Here is a 15,812-nt window from a genome sequence, read left to right on the forward strand (position 1 = left end):
GTGATGCATCCCCTCTCTAATAGTCTAAGCTCTTACATTTGGACCAAAGTATTTGTGGACAGAGACAGAACAGCCACTTGCCGTCACGCTGGCCGCTGTTGGGCTGAATTTACTGGACTTCTGAATCACTGAACTACATCTTCCTCTTGCAGCCGCCTCTAGTTTTCTGTGCCCACTATCTCCATCACCACACACACATGCTCCATGCTTATGCTGCGTTCACACCAGATGCGGAACGCACGGATAAATCGCACTATTCGCATGTAAATAACCGCGAGAACATTTAAGTTTACTTGCTTTATTCGTGCGTCAAATCCGTTTCATTCCCGTGTCAAATTCACTTCAGAACAGACGTGGATTCGCGTCATTTGACAGACACTTCTTCAGGAGTCCGGTGGGTGTTTGTATAGTGGTTTATTATGAAATGTAATTAACATGGAGTTTATGAAGAAAATAACAGTGTTTATGTGCTTTATGAAGGCTGAAAAACAGCGTTGATACGTTTAGGGTCGTGTCTGAGTCCACTAGATTCTTTCAGAGGTGCAGCAGCTCTGTGAGCTCATAAACTCCTCCAGAAACTGAACCTGGATGATTGAGGCTTTCAGCTGTGCTTCTGACTGAGCCCAGCCCAGTTTGATGAACTTTTTGTCGGTGTCGGCTGGAGGATTTCCCCCGGGGCTCCAACAACAGGTGTACGTCACAATCACGCCCCCACAAGAGCAAGCTACTGATTGGTTAATGCGCAATTCGCGTCATTCGTGCCACGTCATTCGCGCGTTTGCATTGACTTAACATGTAAATCACTGGCGCTTGACGTGCGCTTCGCATCTGGTGTGAATGCAGCATCACAATTTCCAGAAGGCTCACCCACGTCCGTGTTTAGCTCTCTGTCCCTGGCTTCAGTCTTTTCATAATAGTGACACTGAGCTATTGCACGGGGTCGGCGAGACAGAGCGTCTGTATTTGCATGGTGAATGACCTTCATACTGTACACCTGAAGTTCTTCAAATCCAATTCAGGTTTATTTGTATAGTGTATTTTACAATAATCATTGTTTCACAGCAGCTTTACAAAAGAAGGCCTCATTACAATCAAACCAAACCAGTTGGCCTTCTGGCTCTTGCCACACAGGTAATCCTTAAAGTGTTGTACCTCAAACAGCAGGGCAACAGGTTCCCGTCTGGAGGCTCAGTAGCTGTGTTCAGTCTTTCTAAATGCTTTGCACATTATAGAGGCTGTCACCAGAGCCTGTCTCAGGGCAGCAAATGAATCCTGACACTGCTCCGTCCACCAAAAGAACTTGCCCTCCTTCAGCAAATGAAAATGTGGATCTGCAATGCTGACCCTTCAACTCCTTTACAAACCTCTAATGGGGCTAAGTCAAGAACTCTTAAGCTGCCGTGACGCTGTGGCAAGTTACTCACAGTCTGCACCTTTTTACCACTGTGCCATGTCTCCACTTATGTCCCAAAATTGTCATCTCCCTCCAAGGGAAATCACTTTATTCTGGGTGCAGCTTCAAGACAGACTGGGTCGAATGATCAGCACTCGACTGAGGGACTGCAGTGAGGTTTGAAAAGAGGTTCATGCATCAGTATGTCATCTAGATTTATAGAAAACAAGCAGAGCACCCGGAGCTGCAACAACCCTCTACTTGTACCGAAAGCTCTTATAGGCGATACAGCAAATTATGATATGGGGATGTTAGAAGGCCATGATGGACAGAGGCAATCGGGGAGATTTGGCCAGGATGCCGGGGTTAAACCCCTACTCTTTTACCAAAGGACATGCTGGGATTATTAATGAGCACAGAGAGTCAGGAGCTCACTTTAACAGCTCATCTGAAAGACGGCGCTCACTGACAGTATAGAGTCCCCTTCACTGTACTGGGGCATTAGGACTCACACAGACCACAGGTTGAGCACCCCCTGCTGGACTCACTAACACCACTGCCAACAGCAGCCTAGTGTTCCCATGTGTTCTCTAGGCACTGACCAGCCTCAGCCCTGCTCAGCTTCAGTGAGTGACCATGTGAGAGTTGCAGAGAGCTAGCTGCCGGCAATCAGTCACGATAGCTGTAACGCCGCAGTCAACACCCTATTCATTTTCATCGTTGAACACAGCTGGTCTGTGAGACGTCATGTTCATTCTCAGTAATGTATATCACCAGTGATCCTCCTTCTTCACCAACTGCTCATGAGCCCACATTGAGGTACCCAGAGCTGGCTTGGATTTGATCCTCTTACTTGTCAGCTTCCACAACACACTGCTGGACAAAAACAAGCCAAGACCATGCAGTGTTTCACTCCTGACACCAGCGCAGCAGTCTGAAGAAGCTCAGGAATCGTCTAACTCAGGGATGTCCAAACTCGGTCCTGGAGGTTTGGTGTCCTGCAATGTTTAGTTCCAACCCCAATTAGACGCACCTGGGCTAGCTAATCAAAATCTTACTAGGCTTTCTAAAAACATGCATGCAGGTTTGTTGAGGCAAGTTGGAGCTAAAACATGCTGGACACCGAACCTCCAGGACAGTGTTTGGACATCCCTGCTCTAACTGCTCAAATGTCTCTTTTAATTAACCTTTGCATGCTGTAGACAAGGATTAACCACCCCCACTCCACCCCCCTGCCCCCCACCCTAAATGCACAGATCAGCTTTACTCTGAAATCTTGCCCCTTGAAGCTCCACAATGCACAACCTAACTACACAGCGTAATATAACACAGAAGTTTACTTCAACCTCTTCTGGCATGCCACAATAATAAAGCAGGTTAGTGTATTCTGCATTCAGCACTGTCTTTGTGCTTACTTTGTTTAATTTAAGAGAATTAAATTATTGCAAATCAAATTAATGTTTAGTGTCCAGTAGATTAGTTGGTAACACTTTATTTTGATGGTCCACATAAGTATTAGTAGACTGTCTGCTGAATATGCTGCTCCTTTAACTGACTATAAGAAGCGTGACCGATAATAAAGCGTGACCGATAAGTTCTGTGACCATGTAATACTCAGAATAATGTACTTCTGGCCGGTGGTTATTGCAGAATAAAATCTAATAAAACAGCTGCTGAGGAACGGTAAAAGCTTCTTGTCTTAGGTCTTAAATCAGGATATGAGACATGTAGTTTGGATTGTTCCACAGTTTCTATTACAGAATCAAATCTATCTTCATTAGTGATTCTTAACCTATCTTACAAAACCCAGTCTTTCCTTTAATTAGGAAATTAGCATTTGTGTCGTCACACATTTGACAATCCACCCTCGGGCAGGGCCGGAGCAAGCTGAACTGACGCTCTAGGCAGAGGACGATCACGCTGCTCTCAACCCCAATATGAAAACGAAAGTGACCGGTTATGAAAATGAAGTGAGGTGTCGCGGACCTCTTTTCCGGTGCTCTATGCGCGGATATATCGGACGTGCGGGTGCTGAGGGAGGGAGGGAGGTGTCGCAGACTGGCGGACACTTCCCTTTCTATTGTGCCGCCCTATGCGCGGATATAATTGAGGATGCGCGGGTGCTGAGGGAGGTGTCGCGGACACTGCGCTCTTTATTGTGCCGCCCTATGCGTGGACATAATTGAGGACGCGCGGGTGCTGAGGGAGGTGTCGCGGACACTGCGCTCTTTATTGTGCCGCCCTATGCGTGGACATAATTGAGGACGCGCGGGTGCTGAGGGAGGTGTCGCGGACACTGCGCTCTTTATTGTGCCGCCCTATGCACGGATATAATTGAGGACGCGCGGGTGCTGAGGGAAGTGTCGCAGACACTGCGCTCTTTATTGTGCCGCCCTATGCGTGGACATAATTGAGGACGCGCGGGTGCTGAGGGAGGTGTCGCGGACACTGCACTCTTTATTGTGCCGCCCTATGCGTGGATATAATTGAGGATGCACCAGTGCTGAGGAAGTGAGGGAGGTGTCGCTGACGCTGCGCTCTTTATTCTGCCGCCCTATGCGCGGATATAACTGAGGACACGCGGGTGCTGATGGAGGTGACGCTGACGCGGCCCTCTCTTATCTATCGTCTATGCGCGAATATATATGAGGGCGCTGGTGGTGAAGGAGATGTCGCGGACATAACTGAGGGCGCAGGTGGTAAGGGAGGTGTCGCAGACGCACCCTCTCTATACTGCCGCCCTAGGCGGCCGCCTAGGTCGCCTCTATGGACGGGCCGGCCCTGCCCTCGGGTCTGTTATCAAGTAACCAAGACTGAGGAGCTTTAAATGAGTTAGCCTGGCAAAGTAAGTAAACAACGCTGGCAAAAAAGCGTACCGCATTAGTCACTGGCACTATAATCACTAACTGATGTTTTATAGACAAATTTCGAGAGCAGCACGATCAGTCTTTGACGAGGCTAATTCATCACACGCACTATCATTTTATTATCCAATCAGCTTAAGAGCAAACCAATATGAATACTCAAACACGTCATGCCTGTTTTCTCTTGACTCCAGCATCCCTCCACCACCCCAGCTCCACTCTATTAAACCCGATACCTATTTAAATCTGAGGGGGGAGCGTTCTGGAGCCGGGCTGGACACTGCGCTCGGACCCTGCCTCTCTTTATCCTGATAATGGGAATAACACGAGTTAGGGTGTCTTCCCGAGCTCAGAGCCCTCTCCCCAGACAGCACGCCAAATACGCATATTCCATTCAGTCAAATATCTGTGAGTGTGAACTCGTGAAAGACCCCAGTATACTTCAAATGTTGTTTGTTTTGTCCTTCATCGTCTTTCAGATGAGATGTTAAACTGAGGTCCTGGACACCCATCATGGCCTCCCAATCATCCCCATACACTGAATAGGCTCCATCACTGTCTCTTCGCTCCACCTATAGCTGGTGTGTGGTGAAGCACTGGAGCTGTTGTCCTGTGGCTGCCGGAGCATCATCCAAGTGGAGCTGCACACTGGTGGTGGTGTGGAGAGACCCCCCTCATGACTGTGAAGCTCTTTGGCCATACAGGATACATGCGCTATATAAATACACATGTTTATTTGAAGGCAGAGATATGTCAAAAGGGCTGAGTGACGATATACTCTGATACTCGGATCACTCTGATGTTTGTGAGCTCCTCCTCTCATCTTTCACTGGCAGCAAACTAATGGTCAGAAGGGGTGTGGCTAAGCATATTTCGTCCAATCAGAGTCCTCAGAGAAGCACTGCTATTCTAGAGTGGAATCAGGTAGTCAGAAGATTACTTGATGAAAGATTACTAAAGCCAATCACCTTGAGAATAACAGTGTGTGTGCGCATTTAGATTTCATGCTGCCTTTAGCGCTTTATATCCTGAGCTCTGAAACAATTAAACAGTCATTAAAACATTAGACATCTGTCTGTCCAGTGCTGAACCATTCATCTAAAAATAGTCCCATTAATTGGCCAACATGACAGTGCCTGTAATCAAGATCAGTGATTCACTCCGGAAGCGACCTGCGGTGTGTGTGAATTATTCTCCCGTAGATAATGACGTCACAGATGCTCTTCATTAACCAGGTCTTGAAATGGTCTCGTTAGTGTGACGAGTCTGTTCTGTCTTCAGGAAACTGACTGTGTGTTTACCAGAGCTGACCTCTGAACAAGAGGATTATTATTATTATTCAGTGCTGACTGGCAGGACACTCACACACACACACACACACACACACACACACACACACACACACACACACACACACACACACACACACACACACACACACACACTCAAGCTAACATAATTACTTACACACACACATTTATAGACACATATACACTCACTCTAAAACACTTACACAAAGAGAGAAACACAAACACACACAATGTTTTGGCATTTGTGAGTGTGTGTGTGTACTAGTTTTGGTGGTTAACAAGGACAGAAAACACAAACAAAACAGAAAGTAGTGATTTCCAGATGTGCTCTGACTTGTGTTTACCAATATGAACACACAATATCTGCTGGTGAATCTCCATCCTCTCCTGTCATTCAGAGCTCAACACACTCCAGAAACAGAGCCAGGATCAGTTTAGGGCAGTGATCAGGTGATCTGCTGAATGATGATGTGATGTGTACAGGTGATGGTGATGATGATCTGCTCATCAGGAAAGCTCTAGTGCTTTAGGAGCAGAGATGGGTCGAGGATCGGCAGTTTGAGCACAAATATGAGAGGAGATGAGTGAACTGCTGAAACACAATGATCCTCAGAGAAAGAGAGGAAGACATGTGGATATTTCACCTTCAACAGTGCAGAACAGCATTAAAGACTGAAGGAGTCTGGAGGAGTTTCAGTGCGTAAAGGACAAGAGCGCAAGCCTAAGCTGAACAAGCGTGACCTCCGACCCCTCAGGGGGCGCTGCATCAAGAGTCCTCATTCATCTATAAGCAGATCAGCACATGGGCTCAGCACTACTGCGCTAAACCTTTGACAAGCACCACAATACAGATTTACATCCACAAACACCAGTCACAACTGCACTGTGCCAAGAGGAAGCCCTATGTTAACAGTGTCCAGAAGCGCCGTCCACTTCTCTGGGCTCAGAGGCATCTGGGATGGAGCATCACACAGTGGAGACGTGTCCTGTGCTCAGATGAAGCAGTGATTCAGGTGTTTCTGGGAGAAATGGACGCCGTGTGCTCCAGACCAAAGCAGAAGAGGATCATCCAGACTGACACCAGCAACAAGTCCAGAAGCCCGGCTCTGTCATGGTCTGGGGTTGTGTCAGTGCCCTTGGCGAAGGTGACCTGCTCTTCTGTGATGCTCCATTAATGCTGAACAGCACAGAGAGATTCTGGAGCTCAATATGCTGCCTTCTGCTCCAGGGACGCCCATGCAGAGTTCAACAAGACAATGCAGAACCACACTCAGCTCACATTACTGAGTCCTGCTGCAGAGGAAGAGGAGACGGCTACTGGACTGGCCTGCCTGCAGTCCTGACCTGTCTCCAATAGAGAATCTGTGGCGCATTTTAAATCGCAAAATGCCACACCGAAAACCCCGTACTGTCGCCCACTTAAGTTTGCAGGAAGAATGGGACAAGTTGACAGCTGAATTACGACACCAGATTATAAGTGTGTCCACAGGTGTGTGTGAGGGTGGGTTTAGAGCTGGACGAGCGCCATATGAAGCAGTTTTACTGTATAAAATACATAACGCCTATGCAGAGTTCTTAATACAACCACCAATACAGACGTACAGACGTGTGTGTTTATGTGTGTGTGTGTGTGTGTGTGTGTGTGTGTGTGTGTGTGTGTGTGTGTGTGTGTGTGTGTGTGTGTGTGTGTTTGCTCTTCTCTGTAATTGTCTGCTGCTCTTGTATTGTCTGCTGTCTCTCTGTTTAATGGACTGCAGACCCTGTAGGTTTAATGTCAGCGTCTGCAGTCCCTCTGCGGGTAATGAAACATCCACACTGTAGATGGTGTGTCCCGCTTCACTGCCTCTGTGTGCGTGTGTGTGTGTGTGTGTGTGTGTGTGTGTGTGAGTAAAGGAGAATTTCAGACAGAAACACACTGGACAGACTAACAGACATTGAATGATCTGTGAACTTCAGGCCTTAACTGTCCACAGCTCAGAGAAACACACACACACACACACACACACACACACACACACACACGCCTACACAAACGCGTGCGGTGTTCAGAAAGGCTGATTTAATTCCGTCTCCCCGCGTTCTCCTCCCCCTAATGAAGCGCGAGCTGGAGGAAACTGAATTAGCGTCTGCTGCATGTTTAATCTGAGGGAAAATAAATAATGGATTAGAAGAGAAGACAGCGAGGTGGTAATTACACTGGGCCAGGGATTATTGCCTTTATTATTAGTAAATCAAATGAGTGACGTACACACACACACACACACACACATACACACACTCTCTGACACTTCTTGAGTTCACTCTTCAGCAAGAGCTTGAGTTCATCTCTGGATTGTACATCCACGCTCTTCATCACTCTAATACACACTGGAGTGTGTGTGTGTGTGTGTGTGTGTGTGTGTGTGTGTGTGTGTGTGTGTGTGTGTGTGTGTGTGTGTGTGTGTGTGTGTGTGTGTGTGTTTACATCAACATCAGCTACAGAGTGTAAACACATGACCAATTATTTTCTCTTTCTCTCTCTCTGTGTGTGTGTGTGTGTGTGTGTGTGTGTGTGTGTGTGTGTGTGTGTGTGTGTGTGTGTGTGTGTGTGAGGACAAACAGAGGTCAGTAATTACCCAGTCTGTGTTTTCCCTCATTAGCAGATTGTGAATGTGAGATGGACATTCGGCCAAATCTAAATGACAAATATGACCCAGAGCGTCTGTTAGACACACACACACACACACACACACACACACACACTCCAGATAGTCAGTGTTTTAGGAATCGTCATGTCTTCAGCTAATACACACTCATCAGCACTTGTGTTTTTGCCCCATCAATTCATTCACGTACGCAAATTCGTCTTCAGATGGCGCCTTTAGCAATGTGCGTGCAGTCGAGCGCTCTGGTTACACTGGGAAAACCGGCGATCTCTGCACATTGTGCTTTAATGTTTGGCTGGTCAACTGTATGGTATGCAAACCTTATATACCTGCTAGACATGCGCATGATCTCGTCCCATACAGCTGCCATTGCACGGCTCAAAGGCGACTGGCTTAACCCAGCGTGATCTGCCTGTTCCCCTTTGGAAAGAACCAGTTGCCAGGATACTTTGTTGGTGCGGTAATTTGTAGTGTGCAACAACAACAATAATAACAATAACAATAATAATAATGATAACAATAATAACAATAATAATAACAACAACAATAATAATGATAAATATAATAATAATAAATATTAATAATAATAATAACAACAACAACAATAATAATAATAGTAATAATAATAATAATAACAAAATATTAATAATAAAATAATAATAATAATAACAAAAACAATAACAATAATAATAAAATATAAATAATCAAAATAATAATAATAACAATAAAAATAACAACAACAACATTAATAATAATAATAATAATAACATTAATACTAATAAAAATAACAATAATAATGATTATTATATTAATAACAATAATGATATTAATAATAATAATAATAATATTAATAATAATAAAATAATAATAATAATAATAATAATAAATAATAATAATATAATAACAACAACAACAACAACAATAATAATAATAATAAAACCATTGCCTAAATAATAGTATATATAATAATTCTGAATCTAAATGTAAATAAATAGAAATGTTTTTACATCATTATTTGATCATAATAATAGGCTTGATCACAAGCCTGGCTGTGATTGACCAATCAGAATCAAGTGTTCAGAGCGCCGTGTGGTATACACTGATAACAGCAGGCTGCGGTGCCAAATATACTAAATAAGCAGGAAATAAAGCACAAGCAGACTCAGTGATGAAGAGATGGTGTGCAGCTGTAGTGAGAACAGTAAAATGTTAACGCAGCACTGAACTGCAGATCCACCGAGACCGGAGTAATCTCCACTGTAAGACCACTGGAGGATCAGAAACACTGACGCTGTTTCTGCAGAGAGTCTCAGTATAAATGAAGACCAGATACACTGACAATATTCATACGCTGAGATCAGACCAGCGCAGGGTTTCTCCAGCTCTCTCAGAAACACGCCGAGTGCAGGATCTGCTGCTTAAACTCTTACAGGAGTGATGAAACTGCAGCACAATGAGCCGCGTCACATCTCGGAGAATAACCCTGCCAGAAACGCTTCTGTTTCCCACTTTCATAAACGTGTGTTTAACTAATGAGGCACATAAAAGCGTGTCTGGACGGACGGGGAGGTGTGTGTGTGTTGTTTCAAGCTCAGCGGAGTGTGTGTGAGGGGTAATGAAGCGAGCACGTGCCATTAGAGCAGCGTTTGAACCCGCCAGACCGCCATCAGTCGCACAACACTTTTATTTCAGTTTTAATGCCGTCAAACAGCATCAGGAGCTGAGCAGATGAGGATGAGGCATCACTGTGTTCTGATGATCTCTCTAACACATACTGAAGATTATACGCTACACTGCAACTATAACTCTAATTACACTACCATACAGTCTGGGTGAGGGTTAGTGTAAGCTGACATTTTACTAGCAGAATAGTCATTTAAAGTTTTGTTTCTATGTGTGTGTGTGTGTGTATCATATATACATACTAAATAAAACACACACACACACACACATATTATGTCAAAAGAGACTTTTATTTTGGATGCAATTAATTTTTATCCAGCACTGTGCATGCATGTACACTCACCGGCCACTTTATTAGGTACACCTGTCCAACTTTTCTTCCAATCAGCCAATCACATGGCAGCAGCTCAGTGCATTTCGGCATGTAGACATGGTCAAGACGATCTGCTGCAGGTCAAAGTGAGCATCAGAATGGGGAAGAAAGGGGATTTAAGAGACTCTGAACGTGGCATGGTTGTTGCTGCCAGACGGGCTGCTCTGAGTATTTCAGAAACTGCTGATCTCTAGGCTTTACAGAGAATGCTCCGACAAAGAGGAAATCTCCAGTGAGCGGCAGTTCTGAGGGCGCAAATGCCTTGTTGATGAGGCCAGAGGTCAGAGGAGAATGGCCAGACTGGTTCCAGCTGATAGAAAGGCAACAGTAACTCAAATAAGCACTCGTTACAACCGAGCTCTGCAGAAGAGCATCTCTGAACACACAACACGTCCAACCTTGAGGCGGATGGGCTACAGCAGCAGAAGAGCACACCGGGTGCCGCTCCTGTCAGCTAAGAACAGGAAACTGAGGCTACAATAGACCTTTTTCACAGCAGAATTGAACACCGGAAGCGCCCTTTGAAGCAGTGTATCGATATTTCCGGGTTCGCTAGGAGTCGCAGAGACATGACAGCCTCGGGACAGCGGATGACTTTCTCACGGTCAACTTTGCCATAATTTGGACAGGAAGATGTTGTTCGGTGAATGTGTAAAACTCCCTTAATAAAACAGCATTTAAAAGATGATACCGATTTGCAGAATTTGTGCAGAAAACGTGTCTTACCGTTTGCAATATCAGGTTCCAGTAAGGTGCACAGCCAACAACATAAGATCTGCTCATTCAAGCCATTCGTAAGCTAGATTAACCTGGCTATTTAACATCCAGCAGGATGAGTTTAATGTCAGTAGTCCCGTCTGTAAACTGTGCTAACCCCCTCCTTCCTTTTTATTCAGAGTCAGATATAGTGAATGGCGAGGTAAGTTAGCTATACAGGCGAGTTGCTATCGGTTAATACATTACAGGTTGTTTAATGCTCGTGAGGTTTTCTCAAGTCTGGAAACACGGTAGCTCCTACTCGTGGATAATATTTATTTTTATTATTTATTTAAAAAACAGCAAATAACATTTTACAATACAAAAATGTACATACCAGGAGGTAATTATGAATAAAATACAAATAATCAAAATGTAATTAACATATGTAATAATGAAATACATTTGCAGAGTTCACACATTTTAAAGTGGGTCGAGTTTCTTGTTTAGAGAGTTGATCCTGGTATTATACAAGCATATTTCAGTCATCAATACCTTAAAATCTGGTTTCATATTAGTAAATTTACATTTATGAATGTACAATTTTGTTAACAACATAAGCAAATTAAATAAATAAAACTATTTTCCTCTAGATTAGGATAATCAAGTAAAGCACAAATGTACATTTATCCATAATGAAAGAGGTTTTGAACACAAAAGAATCGTTATTAATACATTTTGCAACTCACCCCATAAGCTGACTATGTACAATGCCAAAATAAGTGTAAAACTGTCTCCTCATATTCGTTACAAAAATACAATTTACATTAATCCCACTTTTAAATTTTTGCAAACAATGTTTTGCTGGATAAAACCTGTGGATGAGTTTATAGGACATTTCTTTAATTCTATTTCTAACATGATATTTCTGTGGTAACAGCCACACTTTTCTTCAATTCACCCTTTAATAAAGACATATAATAAAATTGAATATAAGGTACAGTAATGATTTCTTTTTGGAAAAGAGTATGAATAGCTCTATCATTACTCTTGCTATTTAGTAAAACAAAATTTGCCGACATAAGATTTAGTAATATCAAAAGACAATGCATCAGAAGGATGGTCTTAATAATACCTCTAAATAACATGAATGAATAACATGTCTCTGCAGGAATTGAACCAATAACAGTTGAAAACTTTCTGGGTTATTGAGATTTTGTAATAAAGGACTTCATTGTAAGAAAAGTATACCATCTTTATTATATAACTGACTAAACAAATAATTTTGCTGTCAAACCAATTAAAAAAAGAGATTTGCATTTGTATGAACTGTCTATTATTCCAAAATAACAACAATGTAGGAATAAATCATGCTTATAGATTAATGACCATGATGAGCACTTGTTTGTGGAAGGCAGATAGCTTAACTGGAGTTTTGTCTATATTATAATTACTCATCAAAATAAACCATAGACCACCAGTCTTTAATGAAACATGATAATCTCCGCTTTGAAGTGCATACAGCAAACGAACGTACTCCCGCATATAACTTGAAACGGCATTCAACCCCCTTTAATATTGTCATCCATGATTTTCCCTGTCCTTCGTCTTTCGGAAGATCGTGGTCCTTAAAGTAAGAGTGTCGTTTTTGAGTTGGAGCAGCTGGGAACGCAGCAATCACAGCGATGAGATGACCCTGCCATTCTTTCTTGCTCCGTCGCATTGAAACCGGATGTTGTGGTACACTGCTTCGCTTACCGGAACCAGGAAGTGTGAAAAAGGCCTATTCACACAGACTCACCAAAACTGGACAATAGAAGATTGGAGAAACGTTGCTGCTCTGATGAGTCTCCATTTCTGCTGACACATTCAGATGCTCGGCTCAAAAACATGAAAGCATGGATCATCCTGCCTTGTATCAGCGGTTCAGGCTGGTGGTGGTGGTGTAATGGTGTGGGGGAGATTTTCTTTGGGTCCATTAGTACCAATTGAGCATCAACGCCACAGCCTACCTGAGTATTGCTGCTGACCATGTCCATCCCTTTATGAGCACAGTGTCTCCATCTTCTGATGGCTACTTCCAGCAGGATAACGCAGCATGTCATAAAGCTCAATCATCTCAGACTGCTTTCTTGAACATGACGATGAGTTCACTGTACTCAAATGGCCTCCACAGTCACCAGAGCTCAATCCAATAGAGCAGCTTTGGGATGTGGTGGAACGGGAGATTGGCATCATGGATGTGCAGCCGACAAATCTGCAGCAACTGTGTGATGCTGTCATGACAATATGGAGCAAAATCTCTGAGGAATATTTCCAGTAGCTTGCTGAATCTCTGACACCGAGGATTAAGGCAGATCTGAAGGTGAAAGTGGGCCGACCCAGTACTACTGAGGTGTACCTAATAAAGTGGCCAGTGAGTGTGTTTGTTTAATATAAAAGTGTGTGCTGTTAAGAGCTGATGTAGCGCAGGCGTCTGCGGCTCAGATGAACAAAGAAGCTGTGTTTGATGAAATATTAGTTCTGTGTGTGTGTGTGTGTGTGTGTGTGTGTGTGTGTGTGTGTGTGTGTGTGTGTGTGTGTGTGTGTTATCATGAATATTTCATTGTGTGTTTCTGTGGGCTGAGTGTTAATCTCTTAATAGCGTCGTCAGTGAAATGCTGTTAATTATAAAGAGCTCAGTGTTTATTTACTGTGGATGTCTTAAATAAAGAGCTCTTCTTCTTCACACTGATCCTCCAGCAAATGTAGAACAGCTGCTTTTGGAGACAGAAGGCTTAAACTGAAGATAATGATGACAATATGATCAATCCAGCACTGGAGAACAGCTGCAGCCGCTGCAGGATCTGTGTGTGTGTGCGTGTGTGCGTGCGTGCGTGCGTGTGTGTGTGTGTGTGTGTGTCAGTGTAACACCACAGGAAGTGACATCACTGCTGACAGTGACACCATCAACACTTCAGTCAGTCAGAGATCAGGAGTCTCATATCTGATACTACACACATAAGAAGATACACCACTTACTGAGACATGGCGGAGGTGTTGTCCTGTCACATGATCATCTTTACACACACACACACACACACACACAGAGAGAGAGGATCATTAACTGCATTAATGAAGGGACGTCAGTGTTAATGTGAGGAGGAATGTGTGAATGTTTGCATTGAGGATGATGGAGAGACACACTAACACACTGCTGTCTGTGTGTGTGTGCATCTGTCTGTTTGTCTCTGTCTGTCTGTCTGTTTATAATTGTCTGGACGTGTAAAACTCTTCTGTCTGTTTGTCTCAAGGTCATCTGTCTTTGTCTCGGTTTATGTGTGTGTCTGTCTGTCTGTGATTATCTGTAGGTTATATTAGTGTGTCATATGCAGTTCGATTAGCTCAGTGACACTCAGCTTGAGTCTAATTCTGCACAGCTGCTTTATATCAGCAGAGCATATCATTACATCCTCCAATGAGAACCGTGTTCCTGCTCATTAATACTGCTCCACCAATGAGAACCGTGTTCCTGCTCATTAATACTGCTCCTCCAATGAGAACCGTGTTCCTGCTCATTAATACTGCTCCACCAATGAGAACCGTGTTCCTGCTCATTAATACTGCTCCTCCAATGAGAACCGTGTTCCTGCTCATTAATACTGCTCCACCAATGAGAACCGTGTTCCTGCTCATTAATACCGCTCCACCAATGAGAACCGTGTTCCTGCTCATTAATACTGCTCCTCCAATGAGAACCGTGTTCCTGCTCATTAATACTGCTCCACCAATGAGAAGCGGCCCACCCAGACTGCTGATGCCCTCAGTGAAGCATGGGGGGGATCAGTGATAGTTTGAGCTCAACATCATGGCATTTTCAAGGCCCAATCCTAGAGATAGATGGTCACTGGGTCATGGGCAAGGACTACCCAACCATTCTGGAGCACCATGTGACCCAATGGGTCAAACACTGTATCCTGAAGGTGGTGGTGTGCGTCAGGATGATGATGCAGCAATACACACAGCAGGACTGGAGGCAGAGTGGTTAGGTGATCATGAAAGTGAAGCTGAACATCTCCCATGGCCTGCACAGTACCCAGACTCCAACATTATTAAACCAGTTGGGATGTTTTGGAGAATCCCTCTGGCTGGTATGGAGGACTCGTGTCTGTCATTCCCAACACCAGCTGATGCTGGACAGAGGAGGAGCCTTCAGGTTAATTCTCCAACCCGTGTGTGTGTGTGTGTGTGTGTGTGTGTGTGTGTGTGTGTGTGTGTGTGTGTGTGTGTGTGTGTGTGTGTGTGTGAGTGTGTGTGTGTGTGTGTGTGTGTGTGTGTGTGTGTGTGTGTGTGTGTGTGTGTGTGTGTGTGTGTGTGTGTGTGTGTGTGTGTGTGTTTACGGCTGTTTAGCGTCTCTGACAGTGGAAGCACTCTGGTAATTATCCCCGATGCGCTGTCGTCACCCGCCTCCATCTTCTCAAGAGCAAATTGCTTTCTGATCTGAAACTGAACAGCGCTTTCTCACATCCACACAGAAAGCAGAGCGGGTCATGACAAAGCGGACGCTGACCGCACATTCAGACAGCCGTGTGTGTGTGTGCGCGCGTGTGTGTCATGTGTCAGGCGGACGCGTGACATTTATCTCACACTCCAGCAAAAATTTAAAACAGTCTGTAAACAACCTGTCCATCCTAAATAACGAGACATCGGCGTGCGTGTAAGCACTGGACGGACAGACAGAGGGACGGGTGGAGTGTGTGTAGTTGTGTTAAGGGGATTAGGGGAATTACGTGCGTCTCTCCGAGCATCCAGAGGTGGGATTAACACATGCTGGCGGTCAGAAACACATTAAAGGGCAGATCACACACA

General features: G+C 44.2%; 2 protein-coding genes across 44 annotated transcripts in view; one reads left to right on the forward strand and one right to left on the reverse strand.

Moving 5' to 3' along the window:
* The window catches only part of nrxn2b (neurexin 2b), a 479,670-nt gene that overhangs the window by 175,185 nt on the left and 288,673 nt on the right, over positions 1 to 15,812 (forward strand).
* alpk1 (alpha-kinase 1) overlaps positions 1 to 15,812 on the reverse strand; it is an 859,942-nt gene that overhangs the window by 28,276 nt on the left and 815,854 nt on the right. The window lies entirely within an intron of this gene.

The sequence above is a fragment of the Danio rerio genome, chromosome 7 (assembly GCF_049306965.1).
Source record: "Danio rerio strain Tuebingen ecotype United States chromosome 7, GRCz12tu, whole genome shotgun sequence".
Lineage (NCBI taxonomy): Eukaryota > Metazoa > Chordata > Actinopteri > Cypriniformes > Danionidae > Danio > Danio rerio.